At 40.3% G+C, this 23,590-nt stretch overlaps 1 long non-coding RNA gene across 1 annotated transcript; it reads right to left on the bottom strand.

Moving 5' to 3' along the window:
- Positions 1-19,993: 19,993 nt before the first annotated feature.
- On the bottom strand, positions 19,994-21,103 carry LOC126624681 (uncharacterized). The gene is made up of 2 exons (XR_007624187.1): positions 21,030-21,103; positions 19,994-20,210 (listed from the first exon to the last, which is right to left on the bottom strand). It is a non-coding gene; the product is annotated as an uncharacterized LOC126624681 (long non-coding RNA).
- Between the last annotated feature and the right edge of the window lie 2,487 nt (positions 21,104-23,590).

The following is a 23,590-nucleotide window of genomic DNA, read 5'->3' as shown; positions in this document are numbered from 1 at the left end:
TTGTCTCCATTTAAAAATAAAAATAAAAATAAAAAAATAAAAGAAAAAAAACAAGAAAAAATCCCCAACCAATCATTCACTCTGTTGCATAAATCAACGAAGGTGGCCTCTACTTATGCAAGGAATAATGCATTCCTTCTAGATGGGCACTGCGTACACGTTTTCTCGCATCCTTTCATTTATAATTTATAATTTTTTTAATCTTTTTAATTAATAGATAAGTTGGACATCACTCTCTATTCAACATTGATAAAAGATAAACACACTCTCTTTTTCTCATTCAACACGTCCTTGTTTTATATTATAGCTGCTTTTATTTGAATTGTTCAATTTCACGACTACAATAAAGATGAACGTGTAAGATGAATGAGTGAAAAGTTAAAAAAAAAAAAATGAAAATCATCTCCCTTAATAATTATGTTTTGGCCTTCTTAAAAAAATAATTATTATTTTTTGATGCGTTTATATAGGATTTTTTTTGTCTTAATATGTAAGTTGAAGATGGAAATTTTTCAAGCAAGTATATTCACATTTAATTTTTTTGTTGTCATCAACTCTCTCCCTTCTCAAAACTTAGCCTCCTTTGAGAGAGCCAAGAGCAAAAATCGCGTAGGGAAAGAGAAAGGAGAATCACCTCTGCTTTTCGAATATCTAATCCTTCTCCCACAGTTCTCCTCCTAAATTTCGTCATATTCTTAAATATAATGTCAACTTGCTTATGAAGATGGATTGGTGGAGTCCTATCCTTGCCAAGGTGCCTTGCAATTATTTTTTCACTAGATGGAAATGGTTTGTTGACGACGCTCATCCAGGAAGTGGTGGTAGTATTTGCGGTAGTAAAAATTCGTTGTCTTCAGCTTTGATGTGCATATAAAATAATTTAACACCTTTAATCAAAGACCAAAGACACACGTTCAAGGAGGGGGAGAGCCAGAGGGAGGTGGGGGGATTTGGCAAATTGCTCTCTGATGCCTAAGTCAGAGATCCAAATTAAGATGTACCAATCGTCAAAGCTAGATGATACGGTCACGAGCGTTTGTATATTTCTTCACATTTCTCACTCTTGTAAATTAATTATTATGAATTTTTAATGTATTTTGGTATTTGTAAAATAAATCAAATTACATTAAAACATTCTTAATAATTAATTTACAAATGTGAAAAATGTAAAACGAATACACAAAGGATCATGATCGCATCCTCTACATTTTGATGATGGGTACCTCGTCTTTTGGAGTTTTAAAACTCTCAAACCCTCATGAACATTGTTTTTAGGTGGAGTTAAAAATGTGTAATAATTCATGATAATTAATTTACAAGTGTGAAAAATGTGAAAAAAATTATGCCATCGCTCGTTGTTGCATCTTCTACGCTTTGACGATGGTTACTATATATTGTTTGGATTTTAAGGTTTTAGGGTATGTAGATGTTAATTTAGTGACAACGCGATATATATATATATATATATATATATATATATATATATATATATATATATATATATAGGGTTTATTATGACATTTTTCATTTGATTATTGATTGAAGTAAAATATATATTTTTAACAGGTAATGGGTCAAGTCTTATTACCGTTAATTTTAATAGATTGATTTCCGGTCAAATCATATTATCCGTTTATTTTAACGAATTTAATATGACACAATCTGTTAAGATATTGAATACATCACAAAAAAGATACAAACACGACCAACACATGATCGCCGAAGTCTACCTTGTACCACTTAAGCTGGAGTACCATCTTCTTCTAGCAATTGGGAAAATTTTGACGAGTAACAGCAGATTAGTGGTCACCTAGGAGAGTCGACTGACCGTTTTTTAAAACTTTTTAATTGTTTTTGTTGGACAGTACTCCCACACAACAGAACCCAGATTCTCTCCGGATCTAAAAAAATTGAGTTTATGTATCAAATGATCTAGACCGTTGAAATTTGATTCAACGGTTATAAACAGGAGGGTCTCTAAAGTTATAATAATTATAGCAGTTTGATTAAATTTCAACGGCCCAAATTATTTGATCCTTAGACTCAGTTTTTTGGGATCCAGAGGGGATCTAGGTTCCACACAACACAACACATGACATGCTTTGTTCTTGTATACAGTATAATCATGTTTCTAGACAGCCATTTATTTAAAATAAAAAATTGTATAGCTAATTAACTGAAGGCCAACATACTAACCAGCAAAAGAAAAAAAAACAAAAAACTTGTTTTCTGTTGGTAATTAATAAATAAATGGAAACAAAAAATTAATTTCTGAACAATGTGCATGAATTGAGGCAATATTAATTTAGAATAAGGATCCTCCAATCACATCCGTTCATTGTATATCATGCGGTCAGTTTTTGTCATGTATTGTTTATATTGTTTTAAATAAAAAGATTTATAATGATTTCTGGCCACATAATATACGATGAACGGATGTGATTGAATGATCCCCGAGATTCTTACAAAGAGGATCCGGAGAGGATCCTCATTCATTAATTTATGGAAAAAAAAATATGGCTAACCCTATTTGTCAGGTGAAGAGAAGATACTACCGAATGCGTTCATGAATGGAATATTGGTCCAAAGAGAAGTATGAAGGACACTCTCAGTCACCTTACTATTTAATATTAATTCTTATGTCAACGTTATAAAATAGTGTTAAAAACATTAGGTGACTAAAATCTATACAAAATTTAACTTTTAAAAAAGTAAATTACACAAAACTACTTTAACTATGGGTCGAACCACAATTTCATACCTCGTGTTTTAAAAGTTACAATGTCATACCTCATTTTACGAATTTACTTTTTCTGTTAATTTCTCTATTAAATGTTGACGTAGCTTGAGGCGGAGCCCACTTCCTAGTCCAACTAGATTAAAAAAATAAAAAATTAAATCCTTTAAATATTTTTATAAAAATGTAGGACCCACACCCTACAAACCCATCACCCTCACTCTTCTTCCCCAATCCTCCCGACGGCATCAACCTCGGCCATTCCTTCGACTCCCCCTCCCTCTGTCGCTCTTCTCCATTCCTTCCACCTTTGCATCAAGCCCTTTCTCTTCTGTAAGAAGCACGACTCCAAGAAGCTCTCTCCCAACATTCCCTCTTCTGAGACCTCTACAAAACACACTTGGATTGTCTGCCCTCCCCATCCCATGCCCTTCTCATGCCCTCCTATATTCTGTGGTCACGGTTAAGCCACGTCAACATTTTATATTGATTTTTTTATAGAAATAATAAGACAAAAAGTAATGGGAATATAAAATATTGACGTGGCTTAACCGTGACTACAGAAATAGGAGGATATGGAATGGGAGGGCAGACAATCCAAGTCCTCCAAAACCTAGTTCGGTTCTGGACCCGAACCCCAATCTGGGTTCTATGTCGTCATTGTCAACAATGAGATGACCCTCCTCGTCAAAGATTTAAACCTCGAAGCCTACGCCAAGACCCAGCCCCAAAAATCCAATACTCCCCAAATCCCAATCTTGAAAAGAGAGCATGTCGTCGCCAAGAAAATCTATTCCACTTCGGCCCATTTCGACGGAAAATTGTAGAGGAAACTAACCCTAAACAAAAAAAAAAGGACACATAATGATGGGGACTGAATAAATATGATTGGAGTTGGCTAGTGTGTTTTCGATCTCAACCCTAATTTTGTTTTGATAAACCAAGACAATTACTTTAACCCACAGAAATGACTAGAACCCACACAATTAAACCCACCTAAATTAGTTAAGTAGATCTGATTAAGATGGGATTAGGAGGTCAAATCAAACATGTGTAACAATAAATGGTTTGGATCAACTAATTGGAGTGAAGTTGAAAAGCAACGGAGGGAGGGGAATCTTGCTAATGGACCTTGCAAACCTCCTCAATTTCTGATTCCTTGGATTGGGAGAAGTGTTAAAGATGCTGGAGCACGTCTTGGGCTTCATGAAGTGAAGGCCTTGCAGACGAATGGGCCCACATCCTCGCTGATTATTTTTTTAATATTTAGGGATAATCTCAGTTTACTACTTTAAAGTTTCTTGGTTTTCAATATTTGGTACATGAAGTTTTTTTTGTCCTAGTCTGGTACCTAAAGTTATAATTCTGGGACACTCTCATACATCCGTTAAGTTTTTCGTTAAAACTTCTGTTAATTGATGACGTGGTGCTCACATGAACAATAATTGGGCGCCATGTGTCAATATGGGCCCACTTGAATATTAACAAATTAAAAATACATAAACACACAAAAAAAGAAAAAAGAAAAAAAAAGAATACTCACCCGTCTTCTACCTCCCCCCAACCCCCTCCCTCATTTCCTATGCAACATGCACCCTCCCTTCTCTCCTTTGCAACCCCTACTCACCCTTCCTCCCTTCTCTCTTCTGCAACCCGCATCACCTCCCTCATCTCCTCTGCAACCCACACTCACCTCTCCTACCTCACCTTCACCCCGCTCCCTCCCTTCTTTCCTCTGTGCCCACCCAACGCTCTATACCCGACCCACCTCCACCCTCTTCACCTTCCCTCCATTCTCTCTCCTCCATCATTTTCACCTCCACCCTTTGCAAAAGCCCTAATCCCCAAAATCTGGGGAACACAAATTTGAAAGTCGATTGGAGCAACTACAGTTCGCGGGCTACTTGAGGAGAAAGAAGAACCGAGGTAAGGGAGCCACCACGTGCCGTTGTCGGCGTCCAATGGCGTGGTGGCATGGGCTAGGAATGCTCAAGAATGGGTTAGAATTTGGGAATTTATCCAAATTAGGGATTTGGGTCAACTGGGTTTTTAATAAATTTCAAAAATTGGATGGGCTTCTTGTTGAATTGGAATTCCTTTGGGTGGAATTTTGTTGGGTTGGGTGTGCGAGGAGGGTGGGGACGGGTTGTAGAAGAGAGAAGGGAGGGTGGTGCAGGTTGCAAACGAGAGAAGGGAGGGTGGGGACGGGTTGTAGAAGAGAGAAGGGAGGGAGAGGGACCAGAGGGTGTGGGGGATGAGATAGGAGACATGATTTTTTTTTTTTTTTTTTGTATTTTAAAAATTTTTAATTTCGAAATTTTTAATTTTTTTTAATTTTCAAGTGGGCCCATATTGACACGTGGCGCCCAGTTATTGTCCGCGTGAGCGCCACGTCATTAGTTAACAGAAGTTTTAACGGAAAACTTAATAGATGTATGAAAATGTCCCAGAATTATAACTTTAGGTACCAGACTAGGACGAAAAAAACTTCATGTACCAAATGTTGAAAACTAAGAAACTTCAGGGTAGTAAACTGAGATTAACCCTAATATTTAATTAAAATTTTAATCCAATTGGGTTAGGAAGTGGGTCTCATCTCAAGTCACGTTAGCATTTAACAGAGAAATTGACAGAAAAACTGACGGAGGTTTGACATTGCAATAAATTCGTAAAATGAGGTATGACATTATAACTTCTAAAACATGAGGTATGAATTTGTGATTCGACTCATAATTGATATAATTTTTTAATTTACCCAAAAGTCTTCTTAACATTTCTCTCTATCCAAAAAAATGACCTAATTTTCCAGGCTAAGGAACCCGACACAGATGACGATCTACCTACCTGCCTCATGATTGGAATATTGGTGCTTTTTAAAATGGTGATCTCTAAGTTTGTATATTAAATTCACATGAATCGTGTCTAAGTTTATAAGGTGAGGCTGGGAAGACAAAAATTTAACCAAATTTACAAATCAAATGATGTGTCACCTATAAGAAATAAACATGTTAATCAACACTTAAGTAATAATTTAATCATTAACGTCCACATAATTTGACTTACAAAATTTGATTTAGATTTTTGGTTTAGAAATTTGGTCTTCATAACATTACCCAAATTTGTAATATATCGTTTATGGTATACATATTCATGTTTAAGGCCAAAAACGATCATTTAAACTTTCAAAACTGCATCTTAAGTTCTGTAATAAAAGTTGGACTTTTCATTTTTCATCTGATTAATGTCGTTTTGCTTTCCTTTAATTTCCTAAGACCTTTGAGTTATCCAATGAGTTGTAATCAAATTATTTAAACCATTGGTTGGCTCCTATTTTAATCATCTTCAATCGTTAATCAAACAAACACTTTGGGATTTCTCTAAAAAACTGGTGGACTCCAGAGTTATCCTTTTCAAGGAATTACGCTTGTGATTTAGATAGATTAAACAATGTTGTGTGGACAACAATAAGAATTCATTTTAATGAAAATATATCCGTCAAGTATCTTGTAAACAATAGTAGTTAACTTCATAGTTCGGTGGACGGAGGAGCCAGTGTACCAATATGTAGCTTCAAGGTAGTAAAGTATCCATATTTTAAAAAAGGGTGACTTTGGATGTGATCTCTATTTATCAACGTTCTTTAATTGAAACCTTGTTGATTTTTTGTTTTTGATTGAAATCTCTGAAATTAATGCAATAATGCATTTCTATGTAGGTTATTATAATTTTTAAATTAAAATTTGATATTTGTAGTTATTTATATTAATAAGATTTTAAATCCATAATTTGTTGAAAATATTAAAAGAAACTATACTTAAATAAAACCCATCATTTGTCATTACTTATATTAATGACATTTTACATACAAAAAAATGGTAATTTTTATACGATACATTTTACATATAAAAGGTTGGTACATTTTATACAAAAAAATGTGATATGTTTTATATAATGGGTACATTTCATATAAAAAAAAACAATGGGTACATTTTACACAAAAGAGGTGGTACTTACAAAAAAAAAATTCGGGACATGTTGATGCACAAAATCAGCGTGGACTTTGGTACAACAGAAAGTGTCAGGTTTGTGACCTTCGCTTGGTTGCTTCGATCACTAGTGAAGATAAGTACGTAAATGAATAGGGACAGGGAAGCAAACACAAGATGTACGTGGTTCACCCAGATCGGCTACGTCCACGGAGTAGAGGAGTTCTCATTAATTGTGAAGGGTTTACACAAATACATAGGTTCAAGCTCTCATTTTGTGAGTTCTAATGAATAGTTTAGTACAAAATGACATTAGAGATTATTGTGGGAGAATGATCCCTATTTATAGAAGAGAGTTTCTAGTTTTGTTCTAACATTGACACGTGTCGTGTTGTGATTGGCTTCTGATGTCGACACGTGTCGCATTGTGATTGGCCTCCTGGTTGAAGGGAAGCTCTTCTAGGTCCTTGACGGTATAACGTTGACCGGTGCTCAGTAGTTTCGGGATTGGTCAAGTATGGTACAAACAGTGCTCCCCTAAGTTCCCGAGTGAGGGAAACTCCTCGGTTGGGGACTTGCAAGATCCAAGCCATTGAGTAATCACGAAACTTCTAAGTACTGAAGTGTGGTATCATTTTCACGTGCCTTATCTGTCTCATATGTAGATGTGGCATCTTCTCTGGAAGTACTTTTCCTCCATCCATGGATGGTATCTTTAACCGATGAAGATGCACAAGGTAATGTATCAATTTCACTTGAAGCTTACTTGTAGTTTCGGGCTTGGTCAAGTGCGATACAAACCCTATAGTAGGAGTCCCCCAAGTCGCCGAGCTAGGAGATCTGCCGAAAGAGGTGACAGACAAGGTAAGCAGTCAAACTTCCAAGCAAGCAACCTAGGATCGGAGGTTCGACTTTGGCTTCCGGTTGATTGTTCTCCTTCTCCTTGTCTCTCATTCAGCTGCCAGGATAAGGAGAAGCAAATGGAGAAGAGATGATATGAGATACTTTTGCTTTTGAAGAAGTAACTTTCCACAGGCTTATTCTTGAACTGTGCTGGAGGGTTTTCTGGTTCCCTTCAGAGTATAAGGCCGACTCAAGAATTTGAGGGTCAAAACAAGTCCATCAAATCTAGAGTACGTTCGACCTTGATGATATGGGATACTTTTGCTGTTGACGGAATAATGAATGTGGTATGGAAAGGTGTCGTGCTGTAGTGATCTATTTCAGCTCACCGTTGAACCTTCTGCTTCAATCTTTTGCATGGCAGAAGTGGTGTGCAACATTTGCGTTTAAATGGTCCTTCAGAACATTCCTTCATAGTGACTCATCCACGCTTGGCAGCTTCAGTGTAAAGAGCCAATATCTGATCAACTGTCATGAGGTATGTGCCGGTGGAATTCATGACCTTGACAGCAGTTGAGGATGAGTTCTCGAGAGCAATGCTAAGTAAGCAACCAGGCAAAGGTCTCAGGCAGTCAGTTCCAGATTGGAGGTTTGATTTCAGGTTCCGACTGACTGCTCTCTTTCTCTTTGTCCTGCAAGTGTGGACAAGGACGAAGACAAGGACATGGAGAAAGCATGATATGGGATACTCTTGCTTTCGACCATGATGATATGAGATACTCTTGTTCTTGGTGTGGCTTATTTGCTGAGGTATTATCGGGGGAAAATAAAGCTGAGTATTTCGAGAGGTTATGTTGAGGGTGCATTCTCGAATGCGAGAAAGGGTTGAGCATTTGTGTAGGTTTGCCTGTCCGTTGAGGATGGAGGTCGATGTATATAAGGATTTCCCAATAACAAGTAGTAATGCTATTCCTTTACCCTTCTTGGTCACAACAATGTAGTGGGAGCTACCGACTTCACGTGTTTTAACTTTGTCAGAGCACTTTGAAAAAGTGGTATGTGGTATCTGGAAAGCTGATGTTGCATGTGAAGATTACAGACAAGCTTTATCTAAGGAAATCTAGCTCTCGAAGTTCTGAGAGCTGTGCCTCTTCGGTTTTCGAACAAGCAATCCCGTCGGGGATCTGGCTCTCGAGATTCGGAAAGCGGTGCCGCTTCGGTTTATGAGAAAGTAATTATGTTAAGAGTCTTTTCTCGAATGTGAGTAAAGGTTGGACATTCTTGCTAGCCTGTCTTGCCACGGAACACGGAGGTCGACACACATAGGGACTTTCCAGTTGTCAAGCAGTGGTGCTGTTCCTTTACCCTTGTGGGTAATAGTAGGGTAGCTGGAACTTCGAAATTCTCGTGCCTAAACTTTGTCAGAGATCTTTGGCAAAGTTATATGTGGTACCCGAGGAGTTGATGGTGCGTGTGGAGAGTGGTGATTGAACAGTAAGATTCATGTGCTTTCTACTTCACCAGAAATCTTCGACAAATTGCCCGTAATTTCCGCAAAGCTGAGTGTGCATGTGACAGGTGCTGACGAGGCTGAAAAAGCATGTGCTTCTTCGATTTCTGAGATCGGCCCTTGTGGTCTCTAAATAGCCCAGCTTTTGAGAAAGGAAGCGCCTCTTCGATTTTTGAGATCGGCCCTCGTGGTCTCTGAGCAGCCCAGCTTTTGAGAAAGCAAACGCCTCTTCGATTTCTGAAGCTCCGTCGAGTGCAGATTTTTATAGAGGTTGGCATTAAGTTCCACAGCACACCTGAATCTCCACCAGTAGAAGCTCCCTTCTTGCACTTCTAAGATCTTGATTTATCTGACCTCTTCTCTCTTCAACACCTTTGAAAATGTCTGGCCCCTCCGACCGTCGTTTTGACTTGAACCTTGGAGAAGAGGCAGCCACGCCTTCTCCAGACAACATATGGCGCCCATCCTTCATATCCTCTACTGGTCCTCTTACCGTTGGGGATTTTGTGATGAAGAATGATATGACCGCTGCGGTGGTGGCCAGGAACCTTCTCACTCCCAGAGATAACAGACTATTTTCCAAACGGTCTGATGAGTTGGCTGTTAAGGATTCTCTGGCTCTTAGTGTTCAGTGTGCAGCTTCTGTGTCTAATATGGCCCAACGCCTATTTGCTAGAACCCGCCAAGTTGAATCATTGGCTGCTGAAGTGATAAGTCTCAAACAGGAGATTAGAGGGCTCAAGGATGAGAATAAACAGTTGCACAGGCTCGCGCATGACTATGCTACAAACATGAAGAGGAAACTTGACCAGATGCAGGAATCTAATGGTCAGGCTTTACTTGATCATAAAAGGTTTGTGGGTTTGTTCCAAAGGCATTTATTGCCTTCGTCTTCTGGGGCTGTACCGCATAATGAAACTCCAAATGATCAACCTCCAATGCCTCCTCCTTCTGGGGTTCTTTCCAGTACTGAGGCTTCGAATAACCACCCTCCGGTGCTTTCTCTTTCTGGGGCTCTACCGACTGCTGAGACTTCCCCTAAGCAACCTTTGTGAAGGCTCCCTCTTGTTTGTTTATTTTGATTCATGTATATGTACATATTTGTAACTTATCGGGAATATCAATAAACAAGATTTGCTTCATTTCAACGTATTGTGTTAAATACACCAAGGCCTTCTTCACTAAGTTCTTTGAATTTTTCCTTTTGTTGAAGCTTGTTTGTTGAAACTTTGTGAGTGAAGCATGTAGGTTGAGGTAGTGCTCCCTTAATTTCCCGAGTGAGGAAAACTTCTCGTTTGGAGACTTGAAAAATCCAAGTCACTAAGTGGTCGTGAGACTTCCGAGTATCAAGGTGCAGTAGCATATGGTAGGAGTCCCCCAAGTCTCTGGTCAAGGGAGTTGACGAATGAGGCATTTCCTTTCTAAGTGGTAGCCCAAAACTCCTTCTTCATATATATTTGTTATGAAAGTTGTTAGGCCCAAAGAAAAGGAGGCCTAGGCAATTTTTTTTTTTTTTTTTTTTTTTGAATTTTCAAATTTCCAGATTTTTGAATTTTGGAATTTCCGAAAAAATAAAAATAATATATATATATTTTAAAGCTTTGTAGGTGAAGCTTTGGTGTTGAAGCTTTGTAGGTGAAGCTTTGGTGTTGAAGCTTTGTAGGTGAAGCTTTGAGGTTGAAGCTTTGTTGGGCACCATGAATTGATTTTGCTTCACACTATCTTGATGAAGAGTGTGTGAAGCTTTTATATGTTTTGGTGTTGAAATTTTGTATTGTAGGTGAAGCTTTGGGGTTGAAGCTTGATAGGTGAAGCTTTGGTGTTGAAGCTTTATATGTGAAGCTTTGGTGTTGAAGCTTTATAGGTGAAGCTTTGGTGTTGAAGCTTTATAGGTGAAGCTTTGGTGTTGAAGCTTTATAGGTGAAGCTTTGGGGTTGAAGCTTTATAGGTGAAGCTTTTGTTGGCACCATAAATTAATTTTGCTTCACACTATCTTGATGAAGATAGTGCAAAGCTTTTGAGATTGATATTTGTCCTCCATTGATGAAGCTTTTGTTGGCACCATAAATTGATCTTGCTTCACACTATCTTGATGAAGATAGTGCGAAGCTTTTGAGATTGATATTTGTCCTCCATTGATGAAGCTTTTGTTGGCACCATAAATTGATTTTTCTTCACACTATCTTGATGAAGATAGTGCAAAGCTTTTGAGATTGATATTTGTCCTCCATTGATGAAGCTTTTGTTGGCACCATAAATTGATTTTGCTTCACACTATCTTGATGAAGATAGTGCAAAGCTTTTGAGATTGATATTTGTCCTCCATTGATGAAGCTTTTGTTGGCACCATAAATTGATTTTGCTTCACACTATCTTGATGAAGATAGTGCAAAGCTTTTGAGGATTGTAGTTGTGTTCCATTGATGAAGCTTTGTTGAATTTCCCAATTTCCAATTTCCTCTGTTTTTGTTTTTTTTTGTTTTTTTTTTGTTTTTTTGTTTTTTTGTTTTTTTTTGGGAAAACTAGAAATTTGAAAATGTGGGAGAGACAACGTATACAAATTTTGCTTCCATACTATTAAGCGAGAGATTGTGATGCAAGCCACATCTTGTAGTAGTCGAAGGTTTGGATGAACCATATAAATTGAATTTGCTTCAAACAATCTTGATCAAGAGCGTTTGAAGCTTTCTATGAGTTGTAGTGTTTGCATTGTTACAGAGGAGAAATGTCTGAAGCAGATGCAAGAGGGCTGAAGAGCTTGATCTTCGTATACCATGCACTGAAGCCATTGTTGGCTTGCAATAAGACTTTGTTGGTGACTATAGCTCTTGTTAGGCATAAGTGCTCCCCTAGTTGAGTTGTAAAGCTTGATGGTTTTTTATTATTTGTGAATGCTAGGAGTTCACATGTACAAGTTGTACCACTCGTCTTCTGGTTAGTGGAATGAATGGTGGGTTGCTTTCATCACTTGGTTGGTGGTACGAATGTGAATTCCTTAATCACCTTTCATCACATTTCATCACCTGGTTGGTGACATGAAGGAGAGTACGCGTTGTACATTTCATCACCTGGTTGGTGGCATGAAGGAAAGTACGCGTTGTACATTTCATCACCTGGTTGGTGGCATGAAGATGAGTTCATTCTTCACCTGATTGGTGATAAGGGTGGCAAGTTTCCAAATAATATTAGAGTACGGGTTGTACATTTCATCACCTAGTTGGTGGTACGAAGGTGAGTTCCTTCATCACCTAGTTGGTGAGAATAAGGGCAAGGTGTCGAGGCACATTGTGGCAAATGTCGAATGACACAAAGTGTGTTGAATCCTTTCGAAGCACAGTTGGCTTATGTATGGATGTGTTGGAATGTATGATGTTTATGCATGAATGTGTTGGAATGTATGATGTTTATGTATGAATGTATTGGAATGTATGATGTTTATGTATGAATGTGTTGGAATGTTGGAATGTATGATGTTTATGTATGAATGTATTGGAATGTATGATGTAGATCCTTTGTATAGTCTTGTTGACACATACTTAGATTTTGTTTTGTATTGGAAACATTTGCGTTGAAGCTTCAACACTTGAGTGTTTCATTGCTCAGAATGTAAAAGAGTTTATGGCCGAGTTGGCTAAATCACCTCTTTATTGAATTCATACCAAATGGTCTTTGTTACATAGGATGCCGAACGGCTGTAGCTTAACACTTGTACAATGTGAGTCTATTTGTAATAGTACTTCAAGTGGTCAGCATTCCATGGATGGCCAAGGGTCTTGCCGTCGGAGTTTCTGAGCTTGTAGGAGCCAGGGCGGCTGATGCCGACGACCTCGAACGGTCCGTCCCAGTTAGAACTGAGTGTTCCTTCACTCGGGACCCTATCACAGAGTAATCTTTTCTTCAGTACCCAGTCTCCCACTTTGAAAGAGCGAGGTTTGACCTTTGAGTCGTAGTAGTTGGAAATGCGCTGCTTGTAGGCGACATTCCTCAGGTGAGCCTGATTTCTGTGTTCCTCGACTAGATCCAGGTTGAGGGTGAGTTGTTTGTCGTTCTCACTCTGCATGTAATTCTGGATTCGGTATGTTGCTTGCTCAAGCTCAACCGGGACAACTGCTTCTCCTATGGAAGTCCGATATGAAGTGCGGTATGACCAAAGAACTTGGGGTACGAATTCTGGCCAACAACCTTTAGCTTTGTCCAAGCTAGTTTTCAGAGTGCGCTTGATTATTTTGTTAACGGCCTCGACTTGTCCATTAAACTGGGGATGGGCTGGAGAGGCAAAACATAAGTTGATGTTGAACTTAGAGCAGAAAATTTTGAACTTCTTGTTGTCGAACTGCCGCCCATTGTCCGTGACTATCGCATTGGGAATGCCGAATCTACAGAGGATGTTCTTCCATACGAAGTCTTTTATTTTTCCCTCAGTAATGGTTGCCAAGGGTTCTACTTCAGCCCACTTTGTGAAGTAGTCAACTGCAACGATTGCATAGCGGACCTTGCCCTTCCCTGCAGGCATTGGGCCGATCAAATCAAGTCCCCATTGGGCGAAGGGCCAAGGGCTGATCATAGGAGTGAGCGACTCGAGAGGAGAGTGAGGGATAGTTGCGTAGCGTTGACACTTATCACATGAGCGAGATATTCTGATGGCATCTTGGTGGAGTGTTGGCCAATAGTATCCTTGGCGAAAAGTCTTATGTGCTAGGGATCGAGACCCAGCATGATCTCCGCAGACTCCTTCATGTATTTCCCGAAGGACAATTTCCGCCTCCGCAGGTGTAAGGCATCTTAGGTAGGGCAGGGTAAAACCGCGCTTGTAGAGTTGGTCATTAATGATCAGGTAGCGAGCAGACTTGTATCGAATCTGCTTAGCTTGGACTTTGTCATTTGGGAGGGTGCCATGGGCAAGGAATTTATAAATTGGGGTGATCCAACTATCTCCTTGTTGTAAATTGCACACTTCCGCGACCATGGTGCTTGGTGCTGCCAACAATTCGACATGAATTTTTCTCCCAATCTTGTCTTCCACTGCCGAGGCGAGGCGGGCCAAAGCGTCTGCATGACTGTTTACCGTTCGAGGAACTTGGGTGATCTGGTAGTGGAAGTGCTTGAGCAAAAGTCGTGTTTGCGCAAGATATGCTGCCATGGAGCTATCCTTAGCATCAAAGTTGTTCGTGACTTGGTTGACCACTAATTGGGAGTCACTGAAGATATCAATTTGTTTAACTCCAAGATGCTTGGCCAAACGTAAGCCTGCTAGAAGGGCTTCGTATTCGGCCTCGTTATTCGATGCCTTGAATTTGAAACGAATAGCGTATTCTATCGCCACTTTGTCAGGGTAGTGAGGACTAATCCTGCTCCGCAGCCCTGTTGGTTGGATGAGCCATCAACATACAGACTCCATGCTGGGGTTGTTGATTCTATCTTCTGAGCTTCCGATGGTAATGAAGCTATTGCTTCAGGTGTAGAAGCAATGTCAACAGGATACGTGAAGTCGGCGATGAAATCTGCTACTGCTTGACCCTTTTCGGCTGGTTTTGGTTGGTAGGAGATGTCAAACTCACTCAATGCTATCGCTCATTTGATCATTCGCCCAGACATGTCAGGACTCTGGAGTATCTGTCGAAGAGGGTGATTGGTAAGCACGATGATGGCGTGTGCTTAGAAATAAGGGCGAAGTTTTCGAGCAGACATGACTAATGCTAGAGTTAATTTCTCAATGTTGGAGTATCGTGTCTCCGCATCTTGTAGGGCCTTGCTAGCATAGTAGACGGGCCGTTCGACACCACTGTCATTTCGAATAAGAACAGAACTGACTGCTGAAGCTGAAACCGATAGATAGATAATGAGAGTGTCACCAACTTCTGGTTTGGAGAGCAGAGGGGCTTTACTTATGTACTCTTTGAGGTTCCTGAATGCCTTGGCACATTCCTTCGTCCATGTAATGTACTTCTTATTTCCATTGAGTGTTTTGAAGAAATGAGCACATCTTTCTGTGGCCTTAGAGATGAATCTGGTTAAGGCTGCCACCTTGCCAGTAAGGCTTTGGATGTCTTTTGAAGTTACTGGCTCTTTCATGTCGAGGATTGCTTTGATCTTTTCAGGGTTAGCTTCAATGCCTCGTTGGCTAATCATGAAGCCTAAGAATTTGCCAGAGCCCACACTGAAGGCACATTTGTTGGGGTTTAACCTCATTCGATACCTCTTTAAAATGGTGAAAGTTTCAGATAGGTTGGTGATGTGTTGGTCAGCATGTTTGCTCTTGACTAACATATCATCAACGTAAACTTCCATGCTCTTCCCAAACTGTTCGGCGAACATTGAATTGACCAGTCTCTGATAAGTTGCTCCTGCATTCTTTAGACCGAAGGGCATGACTTTGTAGCAATATAGTCCCCTGTCAGTAGTGAAGGCTGTGTGTTCTTGGTCTGAGGGGTTCATGAGGATTTGGTTGTATCCTGAATAAGCGTCCATGAAGCTCAAGAGCTCACACCCTACCGTAGAGTCTATAAGTCTATCAATGAGAGGAAGGGGGAAACTATCATTCGGGCATCCTTTGTTTAAGTCGGTGTAGTCGACACACATTCTCCACAAGACCTTTTGAAGCAGGAGACTTTCCTTGGTCGGATTTTTCTTAACAAGAACAACACTTGCTACCCATGTTGGGTAATTGACTTCACGGACGAAACCTATGTCCTTGAGTTTTTCAACTTCTGCTTTCATCGCCTCGTATCGTTCAACATCATAAGATCTTCGCTTCTGTTTTACTGGTTTGGTCTTGGGATCAATACTCAAGTGGTGACAGATGATATCGGGAGAGATGCCCGGCATATCTTTATATGACCAAGCGAAGACCTCGGCGTTCTCTTGCAAAAAAGGAGATCAGCGACAACCGAAGGGGTGGTGACAAAGTGGTGCCAATCTTCACCATGCGATCTGGATGGTCTTTGGAGATAGAGACATTCTCTAACTCTTCAGCGGGTTGTGCTTGCTGGGTGAATGAGTCATCTCGAGGGTCGTCGGGTTGACTGTTGCCATCATGAAGATCCGAGTTGGCTTCATCTGGACTGGTCTTTACTACCTGGTTATGTATAGAAAGGGTCTCCTTGGGGACAGGCAGGTGTTGTTGCTTAACTGAAGTGTTGTACATGATCGAGCACTAAGTTGATCTCCCCTGATGTATCCATTACCGAAAGGGGTTGGAAACTTCATCAACAACATATGTGTGGATACCATGGCCTTGAGATCATTGATGCCTGTGCGCCCAAAGATGACATTGTATGCCGTCGGACAATTGACCACTAGGAAGTTAGTGGTAATATTAGCTGTGTAGGGGTCTGTACCAATGGTGAAGGGTAAGTGTATACTCCCTAAAGGTTGCACGATATCGCCAGATAAGCTTATCAGAGGAGAAATCGAGCTATCGAGCAAGTGTTCAGCTACATTAAGTGCCTTGAAAGCTTCAGCAAACATGATATTGACTGAAGCACCTGTGTCTATCAGGATTCGTTTCACATCAAAATTTGCTATGTGAGCCTCCACGATCAACGGATCGTTGTGAGGGTAGATGATACCTCTTTCTTCCTCAGGGTAGAAACATATTGGATCCCAGTTAGGTTTTTTATACTTGCCTCCCCTGATGTCTTCCATGTGAAACACTTGATGGCCATGTCTCAAAGTTCGTTCACTGTTTTTCATGGCCCTATTGGAAGATTCGGACATGGGTGTGCCGCCGCTTATGGAGTATATCACATTCACCTGGCGTTGGTTACGGTTATCCCTTGGAGGGTGAAGGAGGAACTGATCAATTTTTCCTTCACATGCCAAAGCTTCGATATGATCACGGAGGATGATGCATTTCTCGCCGTCATGGCCATTATACTCGTGGTAGCAGCAAAACACACCCGTGTTCTTCGTGGACTTGTAATCTGGCTGCCTTGGCTTTGGCTTTGGTATCATGTAAGCTATACTGGGGTAGATGGCCGCGCATGTAGCGTTCAAAGGTGTGTATGTCTCATACCTCGGGGTAGGGCCTGTCTTGACACGCGATTGGCCCAATGTGTTAACTGCCTGGGGATAGGTGTTATTGTGACGATATACTGAGTTATCGTGATAGTGCCCCTTATTCTTTTTATTAAAATGAGATTGGTAAGGATGGAAATCTTTCCTTTTGCCTTGGGATTGATATGTCTGCTGACTTGGCGAAGCATTAAATGAGGCCGAGGGGTGTGCTGCTACCGTTTGGAAGGTTGAGGTCTTTTCATTCGGTTGGATCTGGCCTCCACTCCCTACTTGCTGATAAGGGGTGACTGTAGGGGTTTCCCTTGATATGTCTTTGCCTCGGCAGAGGCATGGTTGTAAGCTTGTGCCATCACCTCAGAGTAAGTCTTCCAAGTGTTGGCATTGATCATGTACTTGAAGAAACAGTCACGTAAGCCTGCCGTGAAGGCCTTGAGGGCGGTCTTGTCATCTGCCTCAGCGCAGCGGGAATACTCATGGCTAAAGCGGCCAGCATACTTTCGTAATGACTCGTCCGGCTTCTGGCGAATAGTGTACAAGTCATCTGCGGAATGCAAGCGATCGGTCTGGAAGATGTGTTGAGAGACAAACAACTTCCTTAACTCTTCAAATGAGTCTACTATCTCGGGTGGAAGACGGCAATACCAGTTTAAAGTTCCGGCAGAGAGGGTGGAAGGGAAGAGAAGGCACCGTTCTTCATCGGTGTGTCTCCGGTATACCATGGTGGACTCAAAGAGGTTAAAGTGTTCAATCGGGTCTTCCCTTCCAGTATAGAGTTGTAAGTCAAGCTTCTGCTTTGTCTTCGCTTTGAGGGGGGTGTTGAGGATCCTTCTTGTGAGGGGGCCAGGCCTGGGTTGGTTCCAGTCAGGTATCTCGGCTTGACGTTCAGCCTTCAACTTGTTTACTTCCTCCAAGAGCTGTAGGACGAGGGGGTCCTGAGTGGAGTCGTGCATCACTGAAGTTTTCTTCCGTAAGTCCCCATCGCCTCTTGGAAGTAGGAAAGTTTGATCAAGATAGCATGATTTTTCCTTGGACTCGTCACACTAACTCCTAGAGTGAGTATGTCGAAACATTTCCGAGTCCCCTGTACCTTCATGTTCTTCTGGGACTTGTTGCCCATTCCCTAGATTAACTGCTGGCTTGGGTCGTGGGAGAGGACCGAGTCTTTCAGAAACTCTTGGGTCATTGATCTTCGAGCTTATGTGGATGGGATTCTCCCGACGTTGCTTTAGGAAGTCTCGACAATCGCGATAGACGACTTTTGATCCTTCCACTCATTCTGTGAGGAGGTGTTTTCCTCTACTCCTTCTGTTTCAGGTTGAAGCAGCTGGGTTGAGAGAAGTCTCATGTTGATTATCACATTGATGTGTAGCTCGATCCCTATCAGGGATGTCCGTGTTGGATATCGGTGACCCTCGGTGTTGGGGGGCATTCAGATGATTGTTGACCTCAGCAGGGGCGACGAGCTTGTGTGCTTGAGCATGCCTAGCCTCGTGAAGCATCTCGAAAAGTTTTTCATACTGCTCCTGGAGGACCTCGTTCCTTATCACTATCTTGTTGTTCTGAGCTTCTAACTCATCGACTTTAGCTTGAAGAGTAACTCTATTTCCTTCCTGCTTTCGTTGGTTCATACTAGGTCCAATGGGGGTGTCATTCTGTGTGCTATGGCTTATTTCGCTCCCCATGTTGGAGAGAGATGTTTGGCCAAAAGAAAGTGTACGAGTGGTGGAAACCAGCTTAACAAAGCTGAAGAGAGTGGGAGTAAGTGTCTTTCCCACAGACGGCGCCAAATGTTGATGCACAAAATCAGCGTGGACTTTGGTACAACAAAAAGTGTCAGGTTTGTGACCTTCGCTTGGTTGCTTCGATCACTAGTGAAGATAAGTACGTAAATGAATAGGGACAGGGAAGCAAACACAAGATGTACGTGGTTCACCCAGATCGGCTACGTCCATGCAGTAGAGGAGTTCTCATTAATTGTGAAGGGTTTACACAAATACATAGGTTCAAGCTCTCATTTTGTGAGTTCTAATGAATAGTTTAGTACAAAATGACATTAGAGATTATTGTGGGAGAATGATCCCTATTTATAGAAGAGAGTTTCTAGTTTTGTTCTAACATTGACACGTGTCGTGTTGTGATTGGCTTCTGATGTTGACACGTGTCGAGCTGTGATTGGCTTCTGATGTCGACACGTGTCGCATTGTGATTGGCCTCCTGGTTGAAGGGAAGCTCTTCTAGGTCCTTGACGGTATAACGTTGACCGGTGCTCAGTAGTTTCGGGATTGGTCAAGTATGGTACAAACAGGACATTTTTCATATAACAAAGTGGTGCATTTTTAAAAATAAATGGGTACATTGTTAATAAATTATGGTGTCAAAAAAATATGAGTACAGATAAAAGTTTGAAAAATATGGACACAAAAAGAAATTAATATATGAGTACAAACTAAAACTGAACAGAAAATTGGCACAATTTAAAAAGAAAAAAGGTTACAAATTAAAATGGGTACAAACTAAATACATATATATGATGCCAAATTTAGCCATAAATATAAATATATTAAATGTAACGTTTCTAAACACTAAATGAATAATTTAGAAATAAAATTTAATTATATTGATATGTAAAATATTTTATTATTGAAATAATTAATGATGTTTATTAAAACCAATGGACCTTGATTAAAATTGAAAATGAATAAGGTTTCAATTAATGGAGTTGAAAAAGAGGGATGGAAACCAAATTTTCATTTTGCTTTCGATCCCTAATCAACCCAATTGTTAGACTGAAACTTTGTTAGTTTAAATATTTTGATTGACACATCCCGACCCAGAGGATCAAGGCATGTTGGCCGTCACGTGAGCGTGACGTAACCATAAGTGCGACACGGAAGCAAGATATAACAGAATACGAAGGAATTCAAACCAATCTCTAGTAGAACCACCTACTAGAATAAAAGGATGAGTTATAAAGTAACCACATAAATTCAGAGCATAGGTTTAAGTGCAGTCAAGTAGGACCAAAATAAAATACATCACCCACAGGTGAGTCCTACATGCAGAACGTCTGTCAGAATGCCGAAAAAGACCTCGAGAGCCACCAACTGCTAACTAGAACCTGGAGGAGCGCAAAACAAAGATGAGTGGGTCAGTAAAATCAAAGATTTTCCAAAACATTTCATTTAAAACATTTCTAACCCCTCACCGTAAAACCTGTATACTTTCCCAGAAAAATAGTATATAAACATATATATACACATATCATCAAAACTTAGCTCATATCCATCAACATAACATCTCAGAGATAATATGCCACGACATGCCAAATATAATCAGAAATGCATCAATATCAATCAGGTGAAATAATAAATCAACCGGAGACCCTACAATGGTCTTGTACGGCTGATTCTAAAGCTCAACATCCCACTCAGCCGGAGTCACCACGGTGACCTATACGGCACTACACTGCACATCACTCGGAACTACGTATAGTAGTCTGTACGATGAAAGGTGTATAAATACGCTCTAGTGCTTCTCTCATCAATCATCAGCGCGCATAACTAAGGTCACCCACTAGTCGGAATCACATCTAGTGATCTATACGACTAGCATGTCGGAACCCTCACATGGTTTGTACGACATCCACCTACTTGGATCCAAGACGAGCGTGCGGTGTGGTGAATAATCATATAAGCACTAACACCTAGGGTGCAGGTTATGAGCTTTCAATGCAATTCTCATAAAATAACTCATCTGAATAATATAAAAACTCACTTGTGCGTCCACCGCGTCAATTAACATATATATGCATCAATTATTAAACTAAATATCTCAACATTTTCATGCATGGCAATTTAAATCATAATTTTCATATAAACGTATTTTCTGGGAAAAACAGTTGTATATAGGTAATACGAAAACAAAACTGCCCACTCACTGATAAGTCGATGGGTCGTAACCCCCGTGACGTCCCTGGATGCGCTCGTCCTCGGGATAAGTGTCACCTATATGCGAAACAACTATAAAAACGTTAATTTAAACACATAACCAACAATTCGAAATAACTTCTCATACGATGCTCAAATTGGGTATATGAATATACCACATCGACCTACTCGACGTCACGGACGTCGAGTAATTTTTAGAAAAATTTTTGGAGGCCGCACGAGCCCCCACGCGCCAGGACAGGCACGGGGACACGCGCCCCCATGCGCACCATCTTCAACCTCGGGCTCGCCGGACTGAACTTTCCGGCGGCCGGTTTCCGGCCAAACCTTGAACGTCTCGTTCTCCTTCGTTTCTCAACCATTTTCTTCGTATTTTATACCAAAATGAAGCCCCAAACATGTAGAATCACGATACACTACTTTTAAGCTTTAAAAACAACTAAATCTCACCGGAAAAATTCAAGCAAAACCGGCCAAACTTAACCCTCGTGATCCCGACGTCCAAATCCTTCAAACGAAGCACTGCGAGCTTCCTTGGGACCTCACTAAGCTCACTATAAGCTTAGAATTCCCTGAAACACAACATTTCACATGTGCATGAACAGTGACCAAAAATGGGGGTTTCAGATTCACGTGAAATCGAAGGTTCTACGTCCTAAAACCAGTACCAATCAACTCAAAACATCTCAAGGATGAAGATTCTTACCTTGGTTACCTCGATCCACTGAGTTTTGGGGGATTTTGGGTGAGGCCGTACAATATGGGTGTGAGAGAGAGGGTGCGTCGAGATGGAGGAGAGAGAGAGCTACGGGTAGAGAAAGGGAGAGTGTGAGGGTTTAAATGTCCACATTCAATCCACACCATCCATTTTTTTTTTAAATCCCTAACCAAAATAACAAGAACCAAATTAATAAGCCAACTTATCTTATTTATTTTCTTCCAAAACATATCTAAGATTTGACCAAAAAATGTCACACACCCACATACCTTAATGCCCGTTAAGGGCAATTCCGTCATTTCACGTCCTGAATAAGAAAATCTCGGGACGGGCTGTGACATTGATTGAGGTCCTTAACATCATTTAAAAGATTTAACTCATGCATTTATGCATTTAATGTCCCACAAATCATGACATTTTAAAAAATTCAAATAATATTTTTAAAATATAATAAATGCTTAAAAACAAATATTAGAGTAGTATTGTTCTTCACAAAATTATAGCAAGAAACAATGTACCCACATAATTACTAACATATTTTACAAAATAACTACTGATACATTTTAAAACATAAAATAAATACATATAATTAGCATGGGTGTTACATCCCAGCTTGGACCCCCATCACATCCCGAGCTCGACTCCACCGTAGCACAATATTGTCCGCTTTGGGCTCTGACCACATCCTCACTGTTTTGTTTCTGAGAACTCACACGAGAACTTCCCAGTGGGTCACCCATCAAGGGATTGCTCTCACGTGAACTCATTTAACTTCAGAGTTCCGATGGAACCCGAAGCCCGTGAGCTCCCAAAAAGCCTTTGTACTAGGTAGAGATGAGAAAATACATATAAGGCTTACAGGATCCACTCCCCTGGGCAATGTGGGATGTTACAATTCACCTTCCTTAGGGGCCCCGACGTCCTCGTCGGCACACCTCCGACCAGGGATTAGCTCCTGTAAGCCTTATATGTATATTCTCATCTCTACCTAGCACGATGCCTTTTGGAAGCTCACTGGCTTCGGGTTCCATCGGAACTCCGAAGTTAAGCGAGTTCGCTCGAGAGCAATTCCATGATGGGTGACCCACTGGGAAGTTCTTGTGTGAGTTCCTAGAAACAAAACCGTAAGGACGTGGTCGGGACCCAAAGCGGACAATATCATTCTACGGCGGAGTCGAGCCCGGGATGTGGTGGGGGCTGGGGCCGGGATGTGACAATTCACTGGCTTCAGGTTCCATTGGAACTCCGAAGTTAAGCGAGTTCGCGCAAGAGGCCTCGTGCTAGGTAGAGATGAGAATATACATATAAGGTTTACATGATCCACTCACCTGGGCGATATGAAATGTTACAATGGGTACATTTAGCAAAATTTAAAATGGGAACAAATAAATTAAAAAATATGGGTACAAGTACAAATAAAACTTTAAAAAATATGGGCACAAAAAGAAGTTAATATTATAATATATGGGTACAAATTAAAACAGAAAAGAAAATTGGTACAAATTGAAAAAGGCTTGCAAATTAAAAATGAGTACAAACTAAAAATAAAAATATATGATAAAAAATTTATCCATAAATATAAATTTACCAAATGTAACACTAAATGAATATATTTAGAAATAAAAAATATTTTAGTATTAAAATAATTAATGACTTTTATTAATTCCTAAGGGATCTTGATCAAAAATTGAAAATGAATAAGGTTTTAATCAATGAAGTAGCAAAAAAAGGAATGAGAACCTAAATTCTCCTAAAAAGAAAGGGACCAAACTATTACATGCCCAATTACAAGGGTGCAATATAATTACCTTCGTGTCCTAAAATTAATGGTGT

This window comes from Malus sylvestris, chromosome 5 (genome assembly GCF_916048215.2).
Source record: "Malus sylvestris chromosome 5, drMalSylv7.2, whole genome shotgun sequence".
NCBI lineage: Eukaryota > Viridiplantae > Streptophyta > Magnoliopsida > Rosales > Rosaceae > Malus > Malus sylvestris.
The sequence above is the reverse complement of the archived record's forward strand: the minus strand, read 5'-3'. Positions and strand labels throughout refer to the sequence as shown.